We start from the raw sequence: 25,252 nt of genomic DNA, 5'->3' as shown, positions 1-25,252 counted from the left end.
AGAGCTAGGAAATATGGGAAATGTATGCATCAACCTTTGAGGGAGCGGAAAGGTACAATGTAATAAATTATTTTTATTTTGCAAGAGACATTGAGGTTGCAAAGCCATTGCAGACTCCAGTCAGAGTTCTGCAGAGAAAGGATGCAAGGGTAATACTGAATATACTTCCATGATTGTGCAGGGGAAAAAACGTTGCTCAAATCTAATCATCATAGCAGTCAGAATGATTTAAATACTTGGCTTGTTGGTATATTACAGAATTTCTCCTACAGCTATGTTGACCTAATATGACAGAGGAAGCTATATATTATTTTTCTAACATGACGGTAATTTCTAAAGATACTGGAAAAGTCTCTTAGAAGAAGCTATAAGGAAGTTTTGTGTTGACTCTCCAGTTCTTCACAACAGTGGGATTGTCCCACACCCAGTAAGACTAGCTAGTAAAGCAAAGTGAAAATTGTCTTAACTGCTTCAGGACACTTCAGGCCATATTTTATTCACAGAAATCAGTCAGAAACAGCTAAGTAGAAATAACTTGCAAATAGAATGGTCTTCAGAAAAGAATAATAATTGACAATAGTTGTCATCTATAAAATGATTTAGAGTTTAAATATTCATTATCCTCTGCAGCAGCAACCAATCAAAATGACTCAACTTTCCTGCACTTATTAAGTCTGTCCCTCCATACAGTTGATCCCAGGCTGTGTTTCTCATTGGTCCATAATTATGAACTTCATGACACTGCCGTAGAAAAAGTTTTCAATAATGTGTTTTGACAAAACATGAAGAAAATAAAACCTGATGCACTTTGCTCGAGAAAATGGAATTTGTATTTAGGATAACCTTAGGGAAACAGGAGATTTCAATGAAGGCTGCAGCTCTGATGATGACCTGAGCTGACTTGGCTGCCTTTTTTTTCTAGATCATATTGATGCAAAAGGCAGAGACAGCTCTGAAATCTGTTGAAGAACCACCCATCAAGAGACCGTACATACTCACGTTCCTCACATCTACTGTGTGCAGTTTGTTCTGCAAACAGAGCCCACAGCAAGCTGAAACTGGAAAACACTTAGACTTTATTTTGCCCCTTGCTAGCCAAATCTGAACTCTCCCAATCTGATTAGCACTTTCAGTATTGCTGTGTTTAGTTGGTATGGATGCTTAATTACTGTCTTGGAAGCTTAGGAAAGTGGACTGGGAAAAGTAGACATATTTGTGAATGAATACATCTCAATCCGGCTAGGATCTGTTGAAAGACTTTAAAGTAGAAAATTAAGCCTGATTTTCCTGATTTAAAGATGTGATTCCAAATGCAAAAAGTTAAACAGTATGCCAAATATGAAAAGTTTTGAAGCACACAGGAAAGGAAGAAAGTAAATATTTCCCATGCCTCATCAGTAGATATATCTGGAAATTGTTTGCTCTGACAGCTTGTTTAGTAGATCCTGGAATCTGAATATAAATGAATCTGAAAGATGGCAGAGACCAACCTAGCAGGTGAAATTTGGAAACAATGAAGAAATGTCCTTACTTAAAGGAACCTGGATTTGTCTTAATTGTTTTCTGTAACACAGATGAGTGTAAAAGCATAGTATAAAAAGGAAAGAAATTAGCTTAAGAGATTTTTTTGAGATATGACAGCTGTGGCTTAGGTGAGTTTTCTTCAAGGGAAAGTAGCTCATACCTGTGGGCTAAATATATTTCCTACCTCACCTATTCTAGCTGAATAGGACAATGTGATTTACATATAAGGAAGCTGCATGCCTATACTGTGGCTCTTGATCACCTCCTCCTGCTCCAGATGAAAACTAACCTCAGATATGGTCCTGCTCAGAGCAGAGGGGAACAGCTCCTTTCAACTTTTCCACCATAGGCCTCCATGATTAAGTTGAGTGTAATTTTCTAAACAGCATCCATGTGGAAACAGAGCCACTTGGCTATAGAGATTAATTATGCAGTAATGCAGTCCCAAGAAGATTCATGTAAATCAGTCACTAGAGTGAACAAATCAAGCCTGTGAATAAAATAGAAACATAAATACAGAGTTAATTAATCATTTCTCTTCTTGTAAATTTACAAGGTGCTTTGGGAGCTACACACTCCCTGCGCTGCCAAGTCTACCTGGCATGTTCCAATATTCTGGTGGAGCATACTGAAACATTAACAGCGAATTAAAAAATACAAGCAAAAGAAATCTGGCAGTTGAGTAGTAGAAATGTAGAGGTTATAGTATTTATAACATATTACAATATTTGAAATATATAGCTGTGTTCATTGAGGACTCTATTCACATGTAAAGTTTCCAGATAAATCAGGCAAAATAATATTTATTAAAAATCAAATCCTGCATTTGGTTTTGTGGCACAAAAAACATTTCAGAAGCAAGAAGTCAGTACTAAGACTGCAGTGAGTAAAACAGAATTTTGACATTCTCAACAATACTGTCACATCCCATTCCCCCAAAAATCACTTTCTCAATCCACAAAAGTAAAATTAAAAATTGAACTCTGAGTGCTATAATAAACATAAACCCTACTTCTGAATCTACGATCTTCAGTTTCTTAGAGGCTGACTAGTAAGAATGGATGAACACATTGGTACAAACCAAATCCTATATGGACACAAAGACAGGGCATTTGTCTATGACACACAGATGACCAGGCCTGAAAACATTGCTGCTACTTAAAATGTATTCACCATGAATACATGACATGTGCTTTTATTCCATCAAAGCATAAATGGTTTTAAATACTACAATTGAAAATGCATTATCAAATAAAGCCTGTTACAACAAAAGACCTGAAGAACAGCTGATTTCTTTTAAACAATGGGCTGAACTAAAACTGTTCCAGCTTTACGAATGTAACATGCTCTCGCAAGCACACACACTGAAGGCTTACAGAAAGAAAACATTCCTGAATTCATGTAATTTGAAAAGAATCAGAAAATAAAAAAAAAACTCTTGGAAAACAGACCTTAAAATGCAGCTGCTTCACCAGCTTTGACTAAAGATATTTGTGTCACTTCCAATCCTAGCCTGTATTTTAAAAAAGGATGCTAAAAGAAGGTAGAAAGTACTTGAAACATGGAGGCAACTCCAGCTTTCATTGCCGCTGCTGTTGTTTGCACAGTAGTTATTGGTGTCTTGATTTTCTTCACAATTTACTGCTGACAACTAAGATGTAGCAGGCTCCATTTTAGTCTGTTTATGACCATCCTCCATGTGTCCCTCTCCTCTGATGCAAAGTTTTCCAGCCACCCCCACTGCAAGATACTGGTTTACATTTTAGGTCAATTGTAAAGATTTTTTTCCTTGACAACAAGCCTATTTAGTGAAACACTAGGCATGGCAGAACTCAAGGTGAAATGCAGATTTTTCATACATATACCAATAAAGATAAAATTATTTGCTCAGGCTTTGCTTCTGTCAGACTGCAGTGAAAATTCTTTTGGTTGTAAAAGCAACCAGAGAAATCTCATAAATTCATCAGGAAACATCAGAAGAATCTTGATCTTAAAAAAATAAACTCTCAAAACCAAATGAAGAATAGGAAACACTGCTTTGGGGTTTTTCTCATTAACTTGTGTACTTAATTCCCAGCTACCATGGTGACAAATGCATTAGGAATGCATAGAATGACAGATTTCATCCTGACAGATCAGCTTGATAAGTAAACAAATAGAGTGATTTAATAGTTTGCAACAAAGAACATACTTTTCCTTCAAAACTGGAGTTCAAAAAAGGTATACTAAGTATCTTATAATTCAAGAAAATTAACTTGCTTTTTCAGAGACAAAGCGAATATCTAAAGATATCCAAAGACAATTTTTGGTAATTTTGCCCAGCTTCTAATTCAGGAGGAAGATGCTGCACTAAATACAGATTTACATAAACCACAATATAACCATTCAAGCTGGTATAAATAAAAATGAAACAATTTTTGAGCTGTTTTGGTTTCAAAGATAAAATGAAGAGCATTACTAAGAAGTACAAAAATATGTCCTGTTTTCTTCAAATACCGATGAGTTACTCTTCTTTGTGAGCCAATCGATTTAAGCCAATCTAATTCCTTGTCAATTTGTTTTCCAGAAAGTGAGAGGCAAAACATGATGCCTGAGTAAATAAGTATTTTTCCTTACAGATAATTTTTAATTTTGGCTGATGAACTCACTCACTCCTCTTTGAAAGTCTGCTTATAGCAGACCTATTTTATTGCAGATCTGGGGAAAGGAAGATTTTACAACTTGAAACTAAAATAAAAGCTTTGTTTCTTTTAAAATAGCATATTTTCATCTCCCTTTCTTGTGCCTATACTGCTGTGGTGCAGCATCCTTTCTACAGCATTATATGTGTAATGTGGCAAAGCATTCATCTGGTCTGAAGGAAAGGGGACTCACAAAGAGATTGATGTTTTAAAGTGAGATGAATTTCTACTGATGGGTGAGTTACCACTTTGTTAGGGATTCAGTCTTCGCTGAAGGCAAGGCAGCTGGTCATCAGAGTCCATTCTTAAGGCAAGTGCCCAGCAAGTTCTGCCACAGGGGAATGATTTTAATGCCCAGAGTCCATGATGTGATGGAAACAAAAAGACAAAGGGACTTTAAAAAACCAAAATCCTAGTTTCAGAATTTCTATCCCAGGTAATATTGTTTTTATTCTAAATACTATTATGAAGGTCATTGAGATGAGTGGAATGTTTTGATTGATCACATAGGATGTGTGGGAAGATTTGTGTTTCTACAAGAAGTTCTGAAATGCATTTATTTCAGAATTTATTTATTTCAAAATTCATTTATTTCTCCCATTTTAGAGTGCCAAAAAAATGAACAGGGTTTTTTCTACAGAGTGAAAAGAAAACCTTAACACTCCAGCCTTGACAAACATGAAAGTCTATAAGGCAGTGAGAGCCTCTTAGAGAAATCAGGGCCTTTCCAGTCCAAAAGACCAAGTGTATCCCGGGCTGCATCAACAGGAGTGTGTCCAGCAGGTCGAAGGAGGTGATTCTCCTCTCTACTCCACTCGTGTAAGGCTGTATCCAGCTCTGGGGATGTGGTCCTGTTAGAGCAAGTCCAGAGGAAGGTCACAAAGGTGATCAGAGGGCTGAAGCACCTCTCCTATGAAGACAGGCTGAGAGAGTTGGGCTTGTTCAGCTTGAAGCAAGAAGGCTCTGAAGAGACTTTAGATCAGACTTCCAATACCTAAAGGAGGCCTACAGGAAGCTGGAGAGGGACTTTTTACAAGGGCATATATAGACAGGACAAGATTAATGGCTTTAAACTGATGGATTTATATTGGATATTAGGAAGAAGGTCCTTACTGCGAGGGTGGTGAGACACTGGAACAGGTTGCCCAAAGAAGCTGTAGATGCCCGAGCACTGGAAGTGTTCAAGGCCAGGCTGAATGGGGCTTGGAGTAATCTGGTCTAGTGGAAGCTGTCCCTGCCTATGGTGGGGAGTTGGAACAGGATGATCTTTAAGGTCCTTTCCAATCCAAACCATTCTACAATTCTACAGTTCTATGATGGTCCCACAGACACCTATTTCCAGTACTTAAAGCCAGGACAAGAGGAATGCTCTTTGTTAATCTTCCTAAAGAAGCCTGACTTGTTATATACTTTGTGCTGACTAGTACCTTATTACAAACATTGAACAACTCAGTTAATAGCAGGTTCTAGCAAATTTTAAGAAGAAAGCTACAGGGCCTTATGTTAAAAGCTGAAACTCAGTTCTGCCACCTTGTCTGCTAACATGGACTCTCACACTCACAGGGACTCTCATAGGTTCTGCAAAGGACACTGGTGCCTTCACTAGCAAACAGTGAAGCATTTGTATGTCACACACCTGCCATCTGCATCTATGCTTAATATTTAAAATAGCACTCTTCTCCTTTAGTGGTACTTGTGAAAGTCAAATTACCCCAGATTATCCCAGGTTTTCATGCTGCTTTTCTGCTTCTGAGCTCCAGCAATTTCTTACCAGCAGGGAAGACTATATACAGTAAAGTTTCTGGAAACAAAGGGCTGCTTTTATTTACAGCACTTCCCAGCTACGAAAAACACTTGAAGACAAGCAGAGGTGTTAAAAATACAGATGGCTAAGCAAAAAAATAAAGGAAAAAAAAGCTTTCAAATTTTGCACCCATTAAGGATCTTTCGATTTTTCCCTGCACCTAATTTCTGCTGATACTTCCTGGAAGGAGGGAATGGGAATGATTGAACTATCCAATCCTAACACCACCCAGACATTGGAGCCTTTCTTGAAAAACACTATCACCACCAAAGGGATGCTGGCATGCTTGTTGCAAATTCTTTGAAGGGTACAGAGAGAAACAGAGAGAGAAGGAGAGAGGAGAGACAACAATAAATCTATCAGGATGAGAATCTGCAGAGATGAGCATAACTGCCAGGTCTTAATTTCTTAAAGGTATAAATAAACCACTAAAAAAGCACTGCTTTTATTTTTTCTTTTGTCTGCTTAACTAATACTCTACAAATATCTGAGTGAGTGTTTAATTCCATTCAGAACAAAGAACTGTTTAATACCTACAAAAATTATAACTAGAATACATTTTGGAAAAGTAAATTGAAAGCTGATTATCAGAATGATAGTTATATCTATTGGTCTATGAAATAGAACGCTGTGGGAAGGAATAAATTACAAAAAAAAAAAAGCTGTGTTGAAAATGCAAGCAATATAGACACTGTGATTATTAGAAGTTTCAGTGCAGGTTAGACACTGCTTCTTTGCATTTTTTTGAACTGGGTTGAGAAGAATTTCTTTTCCCTCCAGCACTGGGGTCTGTTCAATCATTCTCTTTTCAGGTCCATCAGGTTTGAGGGGTTTTTTTTTGGATGAAGTATTTCAGAAAGAAGGAATATTTTTTATTAGATTGTCATGTATACGCAAAGATACCTAACAACTTCATTCAAGAATAACTAAAAATCTTTCAACAAATGTTCGCCTTTATCACCAGCCTCTTTTCATCCCAGTCAGTACCACTACATTCTTTTGTGTTCTGGTGTGAGCTGCTGATGTTGGTAACACTTCAGTCCCAATATTTGCATTCAAGTGGGCATGAAGACAGTACATGTAGACAAAGAAGTATAAAGTCAGTCTCATCCTGTGTGTCTGTAGCATGAAGGAATCTGCCACATTGCTGCATGTGGCTGAACCTGTGAATGAAGCTATAAATGGAAATTAACATGAAAACATCTTATGTGGTGTGGTGAAACCTGAGCAGATAGAAAGCACAATCTTGTACTGTTCTGCACCCCAATCTTCATGCCATCCTTGTGCTCTCTTGCTTAGCTCTGGTCCAATGAACAGAAGTAGCAAGACTAAAAACAAAGAACAACTATCGTGGGGGAAGAGTGGATTTTTCAAGACAGATGTTCTGCTTGGAGACAACCTAATACCACAGGTTCATTCAAGAAGGCTGACAAGCAATACTGAGATAGTCACCAATAAAAAAACTGCTATATTCAGATGAGAGATGAAAAAGTCAATACAAGCCATTACCAGATTTTTAATTTTGATCCACACCAACCTTGTCAAGTTCTCGTTGATACATAGTTCTTCAAAATAACACTCAGTTCTTCTTTGTGTATCCCAAATGATCTGTGTTTCTACTTTGAAAACTAGCTAGAAATGTGCTTGTGTTCACAAACTGCATCAATGGCTCAGAGAAATCCATTCTCAGTCCTGAAGCCAATTCTTTAAACCTAATAAAGAATGATAAATTAGATAGTAACCCCTGTAGAAAATCCAGCATTGAGAGCTGGCTGTCTTGTTTGCTCCCAATATCAGTGCCAAAATGTTCCTCTTTCTGTTAGTTTCAAAGAGACAGTGTACAAGGACCAGGGCAATATTACCATTATTAAAAAGGAAATCTGTGATTTTTTTTTTCATGTAAAGTAATGGAACAGTTATCTCCCACTTCAGAAGTCTTTCCTCTTATTTTCCAAAATAACTGAATCAGCTTTCTTCAGTTTGTATAAAACCACTATTTGTATCCCTCAAAGCATGCAAAAATATGGGTCCCAATTCTGCAGCAGTGTAAGAACTGCTTTTCAGCATCATCATCCCCCCTTTGCAGAAATTTGAGATGTGTCAGTCCAGCATCTGTGAGCTCTCACTGGAACAGGAACATCCTCATGAATTCATCACGTCTCAACCTTACTTAGAAATTAGGTTTTCCCTGTCTCAGTCTATGCATCTGTCAATAATGCTCAGTGGCACAGGATCTCCCAGTCTTTATCTGAAAGCACCTAAATATAGGACAAAAAGGAGAGATAGTCTCATACTCTACCATCCTAACATACTTCAATAGTCACAGCCAGACAAATGAGCCAGAGTCTTCACAACTAGCCTGCACTCAGGGGGAAAAAAAATAACTTCACATAACCAAATGATATTTAGAATGATATCAAAGTGAACACATTCTGGTTTAGGTATGAATGGTCTGCAGCATGAAAGGAAGTCTTAGTTTGAGGGGATAGGGGGAGCAGAGAAGCATGTAGCACTTCAAAAGTGATTTTACGGTTCAAATAAATGGGTAGTTGACCATCAGCTTCAATTTTACTAGAACAGCATATGATTTTGAATGAAAGTGACCAACTATAATTCTGATAAGGAATGTTCAGCTGACCTGAATTTCATTTTTAATAGTAAATAACAGAAATGAAGTTAACAAGTCAATACTGCTAAATCAATGATAAGAAGAGAAATAAATATTTGAGGATGGTTTTATTCATTAGCAGGATAAATTTGCATTATTTTTTTTCTATTATTTTTCCTGAGTTATGCCCAAATCTTGTTGCCAGGCTACTCGGGACTACCAAAGATCCCACTAGCCATGAGGAAGCCTGCACTACTACTGTTCAGGGCAGTTCTGCTAAAAACAGCATCAGCTTCTTGCACATGAACAGCTGAACTCCCTTTCACTTTGTTTCTGCACAGCTGAACCAAACCACATCTCTCAGCTTCTTCTTATAGCTCCCATGCTCCAGAGCCCTCAAACCATTTGGGGTCTTTAATGATGTTTCAGATTGTCTAGCCACAAATGTGAGGCATCGGTGGCCATTGGAATAGCCAAATTGGAACTGATTTTGGAATTTCAGGTTGACTAGTAAGAGAAGAACCACTTCTCTGTGTCAGACAATATTCAACCATTTGTTCTATGTCAGACTGTGATGACACTTGGCTGGTCTGCTCTTGTGCTGCTCGTATACAGTCTAGCACCAACCTCTATTTCCACATTGTCTCCCAAGAGAATGTGCATCCACGGTGTTGCAAAACTGTCCAGTGTAAAAGTTGTTCTGAGTGCAAAGTCATATCTACTTCAAAATCCACTTACTACATTCCTGAAAATATGACTTGAAACATCTGTTTATTGTACCTCAAAAATACTATTTAAAGGAAACAATTTCAATTTTACTGAAGTATGCAGGAAGGGAGAACCTTTTCTATTTGGGAAATCAATATTATGAAGGATCAGTGGCAATTTCAGTACTAAAAAATCAAATTAAACACTTTTCCAGAACTGAACTATGGTTATCTGAATGTGCCATGCAGAAATGAGCCTGGATTGTCTCTGAAGGGTAGTCAGTGGAAAAGGATTAATTTCACCAACCTTTAGACAGTCAATGTTTACATCTGGTAAATGTTTAGGTGCTCTTTGTCATCAGTGAAGTGAAGTAAATTTCTGGAAGCTCAGTTCAGTTGACGTCATTCTAGACAGTCACGTTACAAAGGAGGCAACTGATCCCGAGAAGGATGCAATTTTATGAACGACAGCCAGATGGGGCACTGCGTGCTCCCCAGGTTTCTGACAGTGACATTCTCACAGCCCATGCAAGTAGATGCCATCAGCAAAGCACCAGGGATTTTTCCAAGTGCGAGAGTAGGTCTTCCTGGTAGCACAGTGCAGAGAAAAAAGATACAGCTGGGGTTGAGAAAAGGTCACAAAATCTTGTGGTTGAATCCCAGACTATTTGGAGCTTAATAAGCCGAGATGCTTCAGATACAGATAATGTTACTGCAACTATTTCAGTCCTCTGTATCCTTTCCTCCTCACAAGTGATTAAACACTAATAATTTGAAGAAGGAAGCTTATTAAGAGATGGTGCAAGCTCCACACAGATTGAAGCACAAAACCCTCCATAAAAAAAAACAGAAGCACAGAGGCAGGTTGTGACATTGGTTAAGATTGCAGAATGCTTATAATGCCTCAGCTGCCCAGATCAAGATGAGTGATTTCCACTTAAAAACAGCTGTTTCCAAAGATCTTGAAATGTACTAGGCAGAGGCAGAATATGAAAATTAATCATTACTCCAAAGAGAAAAGCTGACATTTTCGGTACAAATCAGTTTGTTTCTGTTCCCAGAGTCATAGAGGCAGTACCATCCTTGGCAGCAGCTCCTATGGCTGGAGTCCATGCTCCTGAGCACAGCAGGAAGAGCAAGCATCGGCTGCTTGTTTTGCTTGATTTGTCCCTTAGCTGTCATCTCATCCCATGTGCTACCTTCATTGTCCTTCTGTAGTGTTGTTTAATTGATCACATCTCACTCCCATGAAACACCAAAGTCCAGAAAGTGATGAGAAGCAAAGTCATCAAGTAATTTGTTAACATGAAAATTGATTCAGTTAAGTGCCATAAAAAACCTAGACCCTCAGCCCTATAGATCTTACAGGAATTTTTGCTCTAATAATATCAGGGGTCTTTCAGGTGCAAATTAGAGCTGTGTTAGTGTAATGGAGAAAATGAAAACAACCCTGAATTATAGAAGTAAATTTCAGTTTTCTCATTTGCACTCACATCAGATACCTGAATCTGTTTAGGATCAGAAGTCGATGCCTACAACTCTGTCTCAGTAATGGCTGTCAATGAGGAAGACAGCCTCAATGCCCCTGTGACCATGTCCTCCTGCTGTTTGTCATTTTTGCTTGAGAGCTGGATTATTTGATTAGACTTGTTCCTGTAATTTTGCCGTGGCTTGCGCAAAGATACTTTCCCCACCATGGGGCAGCAGTGAGAAAGTTCAAAGAAAGAAAGCATGTTTGACTGAAAACACACAAAATTGATTTAGTTGATTGCTTATTCTGGAATCTCCTTATTACTTCTGAAAGCCGCCTCTGCTCCTTCCACTTTACTGTCTCTTTGCACACCAGAGCAGACGTAGCGGCTTTGGCCCACATCCGCACTATGGAACTGGAGGAGAATGGGCTTTCTGCAATGACTCATTCTGAGTAAAGCTGTGAATCATGTAGAAGAATCCTTTTAGTCCTCAGCTGCAAACAAATGATTTAACTGCCACATCTGCACTCCCTCAAACTCATCACGAGGCCACCTTGCCAGGAAGCACCTTATGTGATTCCCCCCTCCACAAAATTGCTGCCTGCTGCCAGGGCCACTGCAGTATGACAGAGCGCAAGAAATGGAAAACCAGCTTTGTGTGCTTTCATGGGCTGGAGGGGACACTTTCTGAAGATCTGCAGCCTTATAAATTTTCTGATCCTCAGAGGTCTTCACACTGACTTTGAGCACTGTAACAGCGTTTTGCGCACATTCATTCATCTTTGGAAGAGTAAAGGCAGAGAGCAGAGAAACAGGTTGATTGAAAGGGTGACAAGGTTACTAACTAAAAGATATTTTTGGGAGAGCTTAGCAACACTGTATGTCAGAGTTCAATGCTGGGCAATACCCTAATGAGAAGGAGTTCTGCTTGTTCAGAAGAATGTTCAATCTTACCCTCAAATCTTCAAAATTAGAACTGCCACCTCATCATGGTGGGCCCTCCCATTTCTTGGAAATTTCCTCCATTTGGAAAGAGATGCCAAAATGTTTTGTTTCAAAGCCTGATTATCGTTCCTTGACAGATTACATTTCATTAAATTAAATAATGTTTCAATTAATTGATCTGTTTGCAGACATTCTTAATTCAGTAAATGCCGAGGAGAATGCTAAGATTGCCATTATATTTCTGACAGAAGCACCACTAAAGTCTGGTAATTGATAGCTTTGCTGTTTTCTCTGATGGCCTGAAAGCTTTTAAAGCTAAATTCTGTAATCATGTTCATCTTTGGAAATTAGTTTTGTGAAACCACGCATTTAGTTCTTGCTGAGAAATCTCATTTTAGTCATTTTTAACATAATTTATAATGCATAAACTAAATTAGTTTTTGTAGCTAAGCCAGCACTTTTTTTCTTTAATTTTTATCCCTTCTTAATATATTTTTGACCTTGAAAACAGCAGTGTCTGTAGGATACTGCAGCATAGAAACAAAGGAGTCATTGCCATTCCATCACTATGGTTACACTTTCTTCTGTCTCCAGCAGTGAGCCAGCTGGAAGTGTTGAATCCAGAGCCCTCAGGAGGGCAAGAAAACTTCATTTAATATCATTTAGTTCTGATTTCACAGAGAAACACACATAGCACAGCTCTGGATGTAGCAAATCACTGCATTGTGTTTACATTGCATGTGATATAGGACCAACAATAAAAATCAAAGTATCATGTCCCTCTATCTCTCCCAGGTTGTTTTTTTTCAGCCTCAGATGCTCACATCTCACCTCGAGTTTTTCAGCCAAAATACCATGCACACACCAATGCCTCCAGTGGGGTCATCTCAGTGTTGGCTTCATAGCTATCTTCATTTCCCACAGTGATGACGAAGAGAGATTAGAACTGAGAATCATGTCTTCTCTCTGACCACTAGAGCTATGATTTGAAATGATTTTGAAATGTCCTCTAATGGCTTTATTCTGACCAAAGAAAGCTATAGACCTGGGAACATGAAACACTGTTCTTCAGAAAAGAAAGAATCTTTACACTGGTGGTGCTGTACTCTTTCAGGTAACTGTATCGCTTAGTTGGCAACAGAGTGCAGTGGGTCAAAATCTCCTTATCTTTTCTTAGGCAGACCCATTACTCTGCTATTTGACACTTTTTGCAATTAAACCCACTTTATGTTGGCTGAAAGGTATCCAGTATTTATGCAGTATTTATGCAAAGCTCCACAACAGACATGTCCCCTCACTGAGAAAAAATCCTCCCCAAACCCACTTGTTTATGTCACAGTATACAAAATTTTACTGCTTATGCGAGCTTAAGGACTCAACTCATTAGAGGCTTCATTCAGAGCTAGGAAGTATTGCTAGGAAATAACTAAACAGAAAAAGAAAACAGAAAAAAAAAATCAACTTTCAGATTTTAATTCAGCAAAGCTTTCCTGTTCCTGAAAAAAAGTTAGGTACATGTTGAACTTAGAGCATGACATCTTCATTGATAATTATAAGATCTACATCATGCTGTTGGAAGTTCATCTCTCTTTTTCTTTGATAGCTTACTTTTCCCTGCATTGTTATGCAGTGATTTTTTTTATGTCACGTTTTGATTTGCAGAAAAACTTCCCTGACTGCTCTTTTAGTTTGGCAGGTTTAAAAAAGAGGAAAACAGAGACACGCTGGCCAAAAAAAAACACCCCCCCCCCAAAAAAAAAAACCCTGCCCCTAAATTATTTTAAAATTATTTTCCCATGAAAACTTTTGTGACAAAAACTTATCATTAAAATACTTCTGAGAAAACTAGCTGCCCTGGAGCTCTCATACTGGAAAAAATTTATGTAATGTTTTTTTTTCTCTTTATTCAGTCCCCACTAAATACACATTCTCCCCTCCTGGCCCATTGCTTCCCACTGTGCTTTGCTCTGTATGGCCACCCTCCTCCTGTTTTGCCAGCTATACAGAAACTGTTTGGCTCTTGCACTGTTGAAGATGTTTGCTCTTTTTAGCTTCACCTCCCAGTGATCAGCCCTAAAAGCAAGCTGCTGATTTTTCCTGTTTTCATTAAACACCATCATTCTGGAGCACTACTACTTCTGCTCTGTAACACAATCAGAACACTGTTTTACACTCAAAGCCCACTTGGTGGGTAAGTCATGCAATGGAACTAATGTCTAGTCAAAGCAATCTGCCTTTCACCAGTTTCAGGTGTTTCATACAATACCTAAGCCCTCACAGACTGCTTTCAAAGTATTGTCTTAGAAGGAAGTGTGAGAAGCACAGCACTTGACTAAAAGATGAATGATCTTGTAGTTAATACCTGTGACATATAAAGAAGCATATCATTTGAATAGGTTATTCATTATGTATTATTAGCTCCCAACTACCAAGATCACTTTGATCTCATCTTGCTGACAATAAGAGCACAATCTTGGCAAAACACATTCACACAGCAGCTAGTGAATGGCAAATAGTCTTGGCAGCTGTAGCTTGTAAGTCACCTGCCACTTACACATGAGACGTAAGATGAAACCCCACCACCATACATCTCTTCAGGCCAAGACACTACCTCCCACCTGCAATGAGGCCTCTCCAAATAATTCTCATTTCATCCACCCAGATTGCTACAGAAATTAGTTGTACTGCTGACAGGCCTTGAAGCAGGGTAGTACTTCTGAAACATCACACTAGGGAAAGGAAGGAGTACTCTTTTCCTTCTGCTACATTCAGGACAGAGAAATAGTATATTCTCTATGATTCAAGCTACAAGAGTGCAAATATGACTGAAGAGCTAGAGAGGTCCATTCAGTGCCAGGAAGATGGAAGAGGTAACAAAAAAAAAGCCATGTTTGGTCAGCTCAAAATCTGAGGCAGAACTATAGTCTAATTTCTCCCCATGACAGAGATGCAGAAACTGAATGTTTGATTACATGCATTTTCCTTCCAGAGTTTGGTATTCCTTTGGGCTTGTTATAACATCAGTGTTTCTACTCCTATGAAACAAAGTTGTTTCATGTTTAAGTACTTAATGGGAGCTTTAAAGTGGTCATCCATAGCTGTCATACAGGCAAAGTGTCATAAAGCTGGAAGGTGCAGCATATCTTCCACTGTCCTATTCATCCCTCACCCCTTCCAAAGTCAGCTGTATTGGATATGTCACTCACTCATTGTTTATCTTGTATTTCTCCCCAGGTAACTAAGCTGAGGATCCTATCTTGTTGTCTATAGAGGCATTGATATTTCTCTTGTGAATAGCTACCTATCTGCTACAGAAAGGCTTCAAACCCTTCATAGAAATTCTGCAACACATCTGGCTGAATGGTATAGCACAACTAGTGTGACTTTTACTCTTACAGGGTCCACATAATACTTTTTCAGGATGTTAGAAGTGATGACCAACCCTACACTGAAGAAAATGAAGAGGAGTACTCAAAAGAGGAAATAATGAATTACAAAAAATGCATAAGGGAGGAGAGAGGAGAATCCTTCAGCTCTAGATATGAAGTACCAGCAAGGCTCTATACTTTGAGATATGACTCGGGGGGATCTCTTTAGGATTCCCTTAATAAAGGTTGAGAATACTGTATGGGAGATGATGAAATACGTGACTTGAGCTTCGTGTACAGTGCTGACTTTTCATTGGGCAATTAAGAAAATAAAATCACTGCATGAAGAGGGAGACTTCATAAAGACCCCTTGAATTGTTTCAGAGCCTTAAAAGCAGCTTCTTACTGCCCTTTCTTAGTTTCTCTCTGGCAGATTTCCAATCAAGGCTTCCAGTACTGTCAAACTCTTTCAGTTTTCTTTTCCTTCAAAGTGTATAAAATCTTCAACCATCATAATTAAATTTGAAATTATCTTCAGACATTGTATGTGGGCTGTGAGAATAGTCTAGTGAAAATGGTAATAACAACAGAAAGGGAGGTTCTTACAAAAGAGTCATTCTTTATCAGAAGAGTTGTTAATAGTATTTTCTGTCAATACAATTCTACTTTTCATAGGTAACACAAATTAGAATATGTGTTAGGAGCATCCATATTGACAAACTAGCAGTGACAAGACCTGCAGAAACTATTTTTGTTTTGTTCTTTATTTGGCTGGACAGTTACTTAAACTCTAATTCTCACTTCATCTCTATAAGTTCCCTCACAAAAATATGAACCTGTGGGTTGCATCCTTCTGAAAGGAATACATGTAATAGACTTAAAAATTACTGTTTGTAATCAGAATTTCTCATCTTGAGGAAGTATAAATGCGTATGTATGTACATACACTCTTCCTTTAACCACAGCAGTATGTGAAATTCTCTTGATGAATTGGGGTATTAGTCACAAATACACACACATCACCACAGAATTCTCATTTTAAGAATATTTTCTACTGCTTAAACCTTGGACTAAAGTCTTTTATGCTGCGGGATTTCCCTCAGACTGAATGGTTTTAGAAAGTTTACATGTTTCAGCCACTTCTGAGAAAAAGGCAAAAGTAAGTGCTTCGGCCAAGTATAAAAACAAAACCAAAAAAAAACAAAACCAAAACCAACTCAAAAAAAAAACCAACGAAATGCCAAAAAAAACCCCAAACAAACAAAAAAAAAATCTCATCTCTCTGTGACTGATTTTTGAAAAAAGAACATCACCCTCTGATGCTTTGGAGCAAGGACACACAATTTTGTAAGGGAGTTAACTTTCTTATGAGAATATGCTCTTTAGTGCCACCGTAAATCTGAAAATAAAGCAAGTTTCCACTTGCTCAGCAGAGACATGCCCAGCAGAGAGTGTAGCTGCCTAATTCATGAATGCTCCAATCTTTCCAATTTCCTGTTGATCACAGCTCCATACTTCCAGAGCCACATTTGCCAAAAAACAAGAGTAGAGAACTTATGGCTTTGACTGACTACCCTGCCATCACTCAGGACTCAATCCATTATCTAAGCAAAGAACAGCTTAATTTTCATTTAGAGGATAATACCTGCACTTGCAAAGAAATAGGAAAAAGGACAAATATAGACAAATGGCTGGGAGCAGAGGCAAAAGGAATCAAAGACATAGAGTGGTAGGAGTGACAAAGAATCATAGAATCATAGAATGGTTCGGGTTGGAAGGGACTTTAAAGATCATTAGTTCTAACCCTGCTGCAATAAGCAGGGACACCTTCCACTACACAAGTTTACTCAAAGCCCCATCCAACCATTTCCTGAACTGCCAGGGTTGGGGCAGACACAGCTTCTCTGGGCATCCTCTTCCAGTGCCTCACCACTCTCACAGTGAATTTTTTTCCTATATACTTCCTTATACTTTGACTACTTTGTTGTGAATATATATTTGCACACCTATATCTACCCCTGGGTAGGTAAAAATAAATTCAAAAGTGATATTTTGGAGCTATTGAAAGTTATTGTAGATTTGCCCTAAATTTCAGCTGGCTGAGGAATTTCAGCTTCCTGATGAATAGCATATTACACAGAGTTAATAATGATCCCTTCTTCATAGATTACATCCTTCAGTCTTCCTTTATTCCATTAAGCTTCTACTAGTGTGGCAGGATTTACTGTACTTGCAAAACTCATAGTAGCGCAGCAAGTCTGCTCTGTTGAACAAGCATCAACAATCAAGCAGTTTGTAAGAAAATGAGGACATACCCATCAATCTCTAAAAACATATTTTAAAGCATAAGAAAAAGAGATCATGGAAGAATACCCTGACACCAAAAAACAATCAGTTACAGTAGGTACCTTTCTAGTAAACAAAACCATCCTCATTAGTCATTTTAAAATCAATCAGGAAAACGACACAAAACCAATACACAATAATTGGAATAATCTTCTAGTGCAACTCATAATATTTTTTGTGTATACATGCTGCATGACTTCAAATATGAAGCAAGACTCTTGCAGCCTAACAACAAACAGCTTGCAATACTCTAAATGCAAATGCAGAAAAATGAAATCAACCTACTGGAGCTATTAGGTGATCCTTCAAGTTCTTGAGCAGAGAAAAATAAGAGAAATTCGCAAAGAAAAAGCAAATTGATCCTGGCTACTTTCTTGTAAAGGACACCAGCTGAAAAAGATCAAAGATCTTTTGGCGGTATACTGGCTGATGACTTTTCTTTGGTCTGCAGATGAATTAATATTAAGTCTTCTGTGTTGCTTCATTTCAAAACAGCAAGAATGTCGAGCTTTTAAGTATGTCCACTTCTAAAATAAACAGGAAACTACAAAGACTGGGAAACATAGTTTGAACAGAAATATGCTGGAAAAACATAATTACTTTTCCCTTGAAATTCCAGCAAATTCTGAATTTGCTTCAGCCCTTAGGCAGATGAATGAGGCTGCCTCAGCCATCTTCAGTGATATTTAATTCTCTGTCACTTATACTGGGCTACAAAAAAGCAGCCTGAAATTGAAGGGAAAAATGGTGTTTGCTTCAGAGCAGTCATTTTATCTAGAACCAGAGTAGGCTCTGGAAAGAGCTCCATCACCAGCACAGCATTCTTTACTGCTGCAGTTGCAGTGGATGTCTACTGGGCCCAGTCACACTGAGGTGAACTAAGCCAGAACTTGCTTCTGCAGACCTGCCTTTGAGAATCATACGTACCTGCATCCAGCTACACCTAACACACAGCTCTTAAAGCAGTTAAACAGTAGTAGCACACGTACGGTTCTTAGTGGGGGGCTGATACCTTCAGGGTGTCTGACCTCTAGACATCTGGAAGGCAGTAAGTGACTTCACTTAGCCACAGCAGCCACATGGTGGCAGGGAGGGGGAAAGAAGTGCAGTCACCAAACCCAAATTAAACAAAGTGATGTCTTGAGGGGATTGTTAGACAAATCTCCCCTGCATCCTCCCTAGTGGCTGCAATATTGATGAAATCTGGTTTCTAGCAGCCTTTGTAGATTTTATGTGTAATAAGGGACCTGGTCACCTTCTCTAATAAAGCAATTATGTCAGGACCTGACTTCAGCTGTTGTAATTGCTCAGGATACAGTAGCTGACTGCTCAGGTTATCTTCTGCATCCATTGGCACGGGGCAGACTACTCTTCCTGCATCTGATTTCTGCTTAGAAGATATGTGGAATGGGAAGAAGGGCCATAACTCTGAATCCACCCCTTCTGCTGGACATCACTTTTCTGTGTGATGTCAAGCAGCTGCAGGTAGGTTTTGCCTTTGTCCAGGGCAACAAGGGATTAAATAGGACAAAGAACCAGTCAAAGGCCACTTTGGTAGGCTTCATGTCTATATCATAACGGAAATAGCAAGGAAGTCATTGCAGAAACTATGAAAAACTGAGAACACTCAAATCTTGCTGAAATCAATTTGATTTGATGCAAGTCTACCAGGAAATGGCTCTCAAAGCACATAGTTAATGAAGCACTTTTAGGATACCACTAATGCTCTGATATGTTATTAATTAGACTAAAAAGGGAGACAAAGACACAGCAGATACCAATTACTGTAGCACAAGCTGTAAATAAGCTGCTTTTCAATTTTTCAAGTCTTTTAGATTTGACCATGCAAATTTTTTATTTAATATATAATAATTTCCTGATAACTTCAAGTGAACACGTGTATTGCATAGGTAATGCTAAATGTCATTGGGACAAAATCAGAACTCTGTCCCATTTTTAATAATTTATGTTAACTATATTTAAAGATGATGTGCAATATATATGTACAGGTCTAGCAAAGAATATTTTAAACTTCTACTATTCTGCTCTAAAACTCATGAGTTCTGTAAGACATACTACGTTAACTTTTAAGGCAGTATTGGGCCAAGTACATTCTTATTGAGGTCAGCTGGAAATTTGCTACAGATTTCTTTCAGAGGGGAATAGAGATTTGACACATTAGTTAAAGTCCTACTAAGGTGAGTCCTATATTCTTAATGCACCTCAGATACCATTAATTTCACAGAGATTTTTGACAAAAGATATTTAGGAACAAGATGAGCAACATATAATTCTTTGGGGTTCTCTATAATAAAAATATAAAACTAAATCCAGCACTGACACAAAAGGCAAGGGACAGTGGAAGAGACTATCTGATGAGTACTTCTACAGGAGTATGTTCCCCTAATCTCCTTTTGAGAATGCCAGGGATTATCTACTTTTCATGGAAAGAGATCATAACTGCTACTAACTTTTTCTAGTAGGTTTGTCCATCCTGTTGAGTAGGAATATGCTGATGTAAAACATGAGAGAAAAATAAAGAATGCCACTTGAGCCAAATATACACTCTACTCTGCATCTTCCTGCATTTCCGGGGTATCTATGCTCACTTGAACAGCGCCATATCCCTCATTTTAGCAATGTATGTAGGTTAGTCTGGTGTAATGGAGTAAAACAGATGGCTGAAAAGGAGATGATGCTTAAAGCTGAGGTCGCTGTTGTACAGAAGCTTTACAGAAAAGCTGCATTAAAATGTGTATATATTTACAACCAGTAATGGCAGTCTGGAGGCACAAAAGGAGTGGTGCATAAATTGCATATCTGAGCCAGAGGAAGGCAGAGAGTAGGAGGCTAATTTGCTAATTTCCTAATTAAGCAAATTATGAAAGGAGCCATGGTCAGTCATCAAGTTAAGGAAAATACCAATAAAGGTCTTTGGCCAGCTCTTCCATAGATACCTCAACAGGGAAAGCCTGCGCAAGCCTATCTGTCCGCAGAGGCTAGACAGAAAACAACAAAGTGTTTTCTCATACATAAAACTCAGGAGGAAAATACTGCAGATAAAAGGTACCACAATGCTGAAAGAAAGTTCAGAGAACTAAAGAAAAGAACTGAAACATGTGTTGCATGTATCAGTGTCTGTATATAGGGTAGGTCTGTGTAAAAATACATCTCTGCCTTATTGCAGTATTATTCACAATGTTTTGCATGGTTTCAGTGTATCTGCTTTCAGAATTTAAATATAATTTTAAAACTGTACAGGTTTTCTTGGAAAGCCCACAGATGCAATACCTTTTAAAAAGGTGAGGCAGGGTGAAAAATTAGGGTTTCAAAGAGGTTTTTATTTTGTATACAGTTTTGCTTTTGCTACCAGTGGGGGAGAATATCAAAAGCTGCCTGAAGCAAAACTCCCATCAAATTCTGATGGGAACTCAGCATTCAAATCATGGCACAGCTTTGAAAACATTAGCCAGGGAGTCTCAACTTCACACAACCTGTTACACTTCCTGCTATGTTAAATTAATGTGGATAAAACACAACACTTTTTTGGTTAATAATTTATTAATTTTTACTTCTCTCTTCTTTTTTTCTTTTTTTTTAAAAGGCTAAAACAAAGAAAAAAAGGCCCCAACAGTTATCTTTCAAATTGGCTATATTAATTCATCATTTAAAGCCCAACCCCCTTCCATTTCATTCCATTTTCATTCATTCAAGAAAATATTCATTTCGGTTGCAGAATAAGCTCTCTTTCTCAAAAGGAAAATGTGTTGTCAGTTCTGCTCAGCAACTAGTCTAGTTACCTTTTGAATTCTGTTCCTCACCTTTCTAATATGTAAATACAAAATTTATCCTTTATAAGAGGAATGGAACTGTTGGGCTTGCAAAACTATGCCTCGATGACCCTGCTAGAAGACAACAGAAGAGAAACCTCTCATTCTCTTTCATCAAGGCAGTCACATTTATTTTTAGGTACACAACTATATATTCAGCAGAACATAGATTACAACCCCAGTATCTAATCCCAGGCTTTTTAGATGATTCAACTGATATTGCAGTGTGCCTTAGAAGTGAGAGGTTTCAATAGCAGTATGCCTTATAAACGAGAGGATCTGGGATACCCAGATCAAAATCCCCTGAAGCTAGGAAATTGGTCTGAGGCAGGAAGAGACTGTGTCTCTATGTCTTTCACATACTGTCTCAGAGAGAGACAGAGATTCAAAATCTTCGCACAAAGGAAAAAAAATGTACCTCAGATTCTCAGCTCTGAAGTCAGTGCTTTCCCAAATCACAGAGGAGCCTCTTGGTTTGTGGAGGTCCACAAGTGGAAGTCCAATATATGTCTGAGAAAATTGAAAATATAGGGCTAGAGCAAAAATATAAGAAGTAGCTGGACAGCAGAGCTCCAGATTTCATTTATTGACAGAACGGAGGGTCATATTTGTGTTCCTCCTAACAGAAAAGGTGCTTAAAGAGCCATGTGATAGGTATGCTGAGATGAAAAATATCTGAGTAGGACTGAAAAGCACAGCAGGTATCCTTTTACCTGCTAGCAGGAACCAAGAGGAATGAAAATCACTTCCCTGGCAAATTAAAGTATGATGTTAAAAGATAAACTTTCCACATCAACATCTAACCACAAAACTAATTCCTAGGAATGAATTACCACTGTCTAATTGAATTATCAACATTGATAAGCCTCTCTTTGAAGTCACTGGAACCAGGACCTGTACCCTTTGTCTTCAGAGAGTATGCATCAAAAAACGATGTGTAAGCTCATGTTTGTTTGCTTTAAAGTAATAGGGAGCAGGTAGTTTGGATTATATGGATTTCAACAGCAGCATCCAGCTTTCAATATATCTGCTGCCTTTGCATTATTTACACAAATCTGTGAGCACCGATTTTTAGCTGATATCTGCAGTATAAGTAACTACTCTATGTGTACTGTGGTCATTTACAATCCATAAATGCAACAAGCCATATGGCTCTTTCACAGAAAGGGATGCAACATGGTAAAAACACAGAAGAAATGTAAAAAAAAAAAGGAGGAACAAAAACCTGAATTAGCAACATTACTTCAGTCTCAGGCAAAATAAAGAAGATTCTTTTGAAATGCTAAGAGTGGCTGATTTTCATTTAACTCAGTACTTTTCCAATTCATATAACAGGACAGCAAGTTGGTGTAATTCACAGTGATTTTTGTGGTGTTACTGGCATACACTAATTTACCACTACTAGGAATCCAGAAGTATGCCAAATGAATACTTTTTGTGTTTCTTGCAGGATAATTGCTTTGTATTTGCCTTTAACAGTATTGCTCTTTATCAGGATAGATTTCTAGTGCCTTTTTTCTATCACTGGGAAAACAAGTTAATAGAGATTTACAATGTTCTTGGTGAGCAAATCAAGGTACAGAGTATTATGAGGAAACACCAGAATTTCTTCTGCTTGTTTTTGTTCTACCACTGTGAGGTCTGAACCAAATCTATGAAAACCTCTTCATTTTACTTAATGGCACTGCAGTATTTTGTCTCGATGAGAGCAGTGAGAATGCCCATTTTATCCATGTGGTATAAATTCTCTCTGTCCTGATTTTACAACCTTCAGCCTTTGACTCCAAATCATTCATAAGTTTTGTGCATTGCTATCATGTGAATGTACAAGCACAGCATTGCAATAATAATGAAATTATGAGCCAGCAAAATGAAAAGCTTTTTCATTTTGGTTATACTGCTTGGAATGAATTTTATACGTTGCCTACTACATACTTTTATAGTGAAAAAAGATGAGGTGTAAAACAGAACAAAGCAATTCTCAATACTATTTTGATACAATGGTATTAAAATAGGTATTTTTCCTTCAACCTGAAATAAAGAAATAACTTCAATACCCAAAAATAATTCACAACAGCCTTTTTATAAATAGCCCTTTTTCTACACAAGAAGTGTTTGCTAGTAAGTGAACACCCACATAAACTGTCTTACTAGTTTCTCCTGTTATTTTTCACTTAGTCGTACCGATGGAAAGCAACCAAATAGAGTGTTCCTTTCTGTTTTGTGACAATCGTGAAAACAGAAGAGGGAAGATTACATTTCAAGTTAAAAATAAGCATTTCAGTTCTACCTACTGAAAGTTAGCCCTACTTTTTGGTAGCTTTATGAAAAAAAAATCTATAAAAGCACAAAACAACGACAACAAAAAATAATCAAAAAAAAAACCCTACAAAAATCTACACAACTAAGCAACCAACAAACCCACTAAAAGATACTATGTTATTTATTTTTATATGCTTTTCTGTAGTTCCAATTGTTCGTCTTATCCTTTTAGAAATCTGAAAACACGCTTTTCCCCTAAGAACATTGCCCTTCAGCTGGTGGATTTGGGTTTTTTTTAGCTTGTGTTCTGAAAGGAGCTGAAATTGACACAGGTGGTTTTGCTAAACAGGAAGAGAAACTTTTCATAGCAGTGTGGTGCATGGGACTGCCAAGTGCAAGGGATGCAGCCCCAGGGTCACGTGTGAGCTGGAGGCTCTGTGTGCCTGTTCCTGCAGCAGTGTCTGACAGCCAGCAGGGTATCAGCTGCTCCCCTGGCATAAAGCAATCCTTAGGGCACAATTTCTTTCCTTTAAAAGAGATGCATTTATACAGAGAGCCATGTTTGTGATTTATTCTTTCACTGTTACTCACCTCTTCCCCTTTCGTCTTGTTTATTAAGCCTCGAGACTCAGTGTCACTGATAAACTGCTATCTTTAAAGCTAACATATGGACGTATCAGCTGCACCCTTTTTTTTTTGGTCTGCTGAAGAGCATTGTTGCAAAACTTGAGACAACTTGTGTCTTGGTTGGTGGTATCATGGAAGTGAACATGAGTGGCCAGGCTGCATCACTGAGGTTAGGAAATTGCAGGTTCCCCAGGATTAGAGAGAGGAAGCTACACAGACGAGCAACCAACAGAAAACAAAGGGCCCAATAGTCAAGTCAGGTATATTTTCTCCTGCATTCAAGCAAGCACTACAGTGCTGACATGCCGACAACAAAACTGAGCCTCCCTGCAAAACTCTTCTAGGGTTAGAGAAGCTGGCACATGAAAAGGTCTGGTAATGAAGAACATGAAACATCACAGAGCAATTTGATTGGAAAGCACAGGGTGCAGGGCAGCAGCAGAGACCAACCTCAGGAAAGGTATCACAGGTAGAAGGTTCCCACCAAAGGGTATGCACACAAATGAGTGCAGAAAGGAAAAGAAACAGCCAGGTGGGACTGAAGCTCCACATGGAGCCACTAAACTATGGCTTTGCTGCAGTGACTGAGACCTCAGTACCATGGAGGGGACTGGGGAGATGAGGGCAGGCTCATCACAGAGGTATCTGACAAGAGCGTGACCTGCAGCTGCATCAGCTGAAACTATAGAGGTTAGTCTGGATTTAAGTGAAAGCCTTTTTACTCCAGTGGGACCAGTCCCAGGGAGGTGGTAATATCTCCTTCCTTGAAGGAATTTTCATCCCCCATAGACTATATCCCTGAGCAACCCAATCTGACCCCACGGCTTGAGCCTGCTCTGAGCATGTGATTGGACTGGAAACCTCCTGAGCTCCCTAAAGGCCTGAATTGTCCTCAGATCATGTGGTCCCAAACTTTGCAATTTCTTTACAAAATAGAGTTCTCTCTATTTTCCTGATGAAGGCACAGAAAGTCAAAAAGACATAACTTACCTTATCACACAAAAAATATGTTTTCAAAAAGTCCAAAATGCAAAACTGAAGACCTGGTTTGCAGTAAAAACTATTGCTCAAGTCATTA

This window comes from Pezoporus occidentalis, unplaced genomic scaffold (assembly GCF_034315485.1).
Source record: "Pezoporus occidentalis ecotype Australia unplaced genomic scaffold, CSIRO_AGI_Poc_V1 ctg86, whole genome shotgun sequence".
Lineage (NCBI taxonomy): Eukaryota > Metazoa > Chordata > Aves > Psittaciformes > Psittacidae > Pezoporus > Pezoporus occidentalis.
The sequence above is the reverse complement of the archived record's forward strand: the minus strand, read 5'-3'. Positions refer to the sequence as shown.